This window comes from Salmo salar, unplaced genomic scaffold, assembly GCF_905237065.1.
Source record: "Salmo salar unplaced genomic scaffold, Ssal_v3.1, whole genome shotgun sequence".
Lineage (NCBI taxonomy): Eukaryota > Metazoa > Chordata > Actinopteri > Salmoniformes > Salmonidae > Salmo > Salmo salar.
The window spans coordinates 82,237-84,980 of NW_025548136.1; the positions used below are offsets into that span (position 1 = coordinate 82,237).

General features: G+C 44.0%; 1 long non-coding RNA gene across 1 annotated transcript; it reads left to right on the plus strand.

The window, feature by feature from the left end:
- The first annotated feature begins 269 nt into the window (after nucleotides 1–269).
- LOC123732698 (uncharacterized) lies at nucleotides 270–2,472 on the plus strand. Its single transcript, XR_006763354.1, has 5 exons — nucleotides 270–311; nucleotides 542–851; nucleotides 1,280–1,584; nucleotides 1,710–1,982; nucleotides 2,439–2,472. It is a non-coding gene; the product is annotated as an uncharacterized lncRNA (long non-coding RNA).
- Nucleotides 2,473–2,744: the final 272 nt, after the last annotated feature.

Here is a 2,744-nt window from a genome sequence, read left to right on the forward strand (position 1 = left end):
TACTTTTGTATATATAGTGTATGTACACATGGGTGTTGTTGCACCATACCAACGATAAGCCTGTCTTCCCCATCACATCATGAAAGGTCATGTTGATGTTCATTTAACCTCTGTCTCTCTCTTCCTCTGACTCCTCCCTTTCTCCTTTGTTTCTCTCTATCTCTCTGTCTCTTTCTCTCCCTTTCTCCTTTGTTTCTCTCTATCTCTCTGTCTCTTTCTCTCTCTTTTTCCTCTCTCTCTCTTTCTCTCTCTTTCTCCTCTGTCTCTCTCTTTCTCCTCAGATCTCCAGGCTCAAAGCGTCAGTCCACCAGGTAGGTAGAGTATAAATCTACAGTGATTATAGCAGTTCAATATTAGTCAACTTTATTATCCCACATGGAGAAATTCATGTGTCCATACAAACCATTCTAAACCCAATAACATATAGTGTTTTATGGAACTACTAATACTTGTCAACCACAAAGCACTACTGCTGTTAGAATAACAGAATCACTGTCATCATCTGTCCTCACCACTGTGTTTTCCTCTCTGCTGTTTACAGCTGAACTCTCAGTCAGACTGGTGGATGGGACCACTTCCTGTTCTGGGACAGTGGAAGTCTTCCACGAAGGAGAGTGGTTGGGTCTATGTTCTGTGTTGTGGAGCATGAGAGATGTTATGGTTGTGTGTAGAGCGCTGGACTGTGGGAATCCGTGGAGCTGAATCTAGAGGACCTCTGATTGAAGATGGAAGAAGAAGAGTCTATCTATATAGTAGTTGCTATGGAAATGAGTCTTCTATTAGACAGTGTGACATCATAGGAGAACCTGGTGACTGTATTGGTAGATATTATCATCATGTGACCTGTTCAGGTAAGAGACTGGTCATATTGAGAGATTTATTTATACATTATACAATATTACCATGTATCATGTTTTATGTGTTTTTATTTCATTTAAATAGAGGGAGAGATGTCAGATGTATTTAAACATTATATTTGTGTTTGTCATATTGGTTTATGGGAGATGTTCATGGGCAGATCATTGTAGTTCCGATGGTACTGAAGTGAAGCTGCCTGATGGATGTCCAGCTGTTTATTTTCTATAAAGTGAAGTGAACTTATTCCTGTCTCCTGCCTGCATTATTCCCAACCCTATCCTGAGTGACTAAGAACCCATTTCTGCCTCTTACAGTATCAAACATAGCAAACTACAATCTTTTATCCAACATATTTGTGTTTAGTCCTTGACAGTGTCATCAACAAAACTGATTGAATGTTCAACCAAGTCTTTTTCTCCAGAGTCTGTGCGGCTTGTGGATGGAGCTGGTCTCTGCTCTGGGAGAGTGGAGGTGAAGTCCAATCAGTCCTGGGCCTCAGTGTGTGAAGCTGACTTTGACCGGCAGGATGCAGAGGTAGTCTGTGGGGAGCTTGGCTGTGGGGCTCCTGCAGCTCTACAGGGGGGCTCTATGGAGAAGGTGGGGGTCAGACCTGGGATAAAGAGTTCCAGTGTAAAGGCAAAGAGTCCCTTCTCCTGGACTGTGACACCTCAGACAGAGAAAACAACACCTGTCTACCTGGTAATGCTGTTGGACTCACCTGCTCAGGTAAGAAACAGTTTGTCACTCAATCAGCATTGTTTCTCACCTGGAGTGAAGAATATGAGAGACAATATAGGTGTGTTTTAGTGAGAAAATAGTAAGATTACTGTCTCTCTCTTTTCTTTTCTCAGAGCCTGATGATGTGAGGCTGGTGGGAGGAGGCAGTCGCTGTGCTGGTGGAGTGGAGCGGTACGACCAGGGAGAGTGGAGGACTGTGGGAGCTAGAGACTGGGAGGATGTAGCTGCAGTAGTGTGTAGACAGCTGGGTTGTGGCTCCACTGTTTCAGTTCTACCTGGAAACACCACTGGATGGTTTGGAGTTTACTGTTCTGGCTCTGAGTCTGTACTGAGGGAGTGTTCCAGAATTTATAATCTCTATTCTGGATTCACAGTGATCTGCTCAGGTAATAACATGATAAAATAATTATATTCAACTGATTTCCTTCATTCATACAACTTCCTCTGCACCACTCATGATGACTGTTTAGCTTGTCAGTCTGCTTTACTAAATAGATCACTCAGTCAACTAGGAATCAAATGCAACTTAAATATCCCAGAATGCTTTGTATTTGAGTGTTATCTCAGTGAACGTCTCTACTCACTACCACTGTCACATGTCATGTTATTGTCATATCTAAATGAGGAAAGTAGTTGAGGAGCTACGTTTTCTTTTTCTCTCCTCTTGTTCCAGATGTCCTGCTTAAGCCTGATATCAACATATGTTGTCTCAGTGACTGTAGGCCCACTACTCATGTTGCCCTGTGAGGGAGGGTGGCCAGCACTGTTACATGCTGATGTTATTGTCATATCTATAGGAAACTAGTTGAAGAGGTTTTTCTTGTTCTCTTTTATTGTTACAGATCTCCTGGTCCAGCCTGATATCTCCCTGACTGACTCAATGGGAGGGGGTCTCCAGGGGCCACCAGGGGCCCGAGATGTTCAGGGGCTACAGCTTCACCATCACCTGCTCCACTCAGCCACAGTACCCAGGAGGCTCCTTCCTCCTCACGTTCACCGGCTCCAAAATATCCCAGACCCAGCCAGCTGTCAATCACTCTGCTGCCTTCCTCTTCCCTGCTGCAGATGACTCCCACCAAGGGAACTACAGCTGTGTTTATGACAATCATGTTTTCTCTCATGACTTCTCCTCTGAGAGTGAGCTCCTC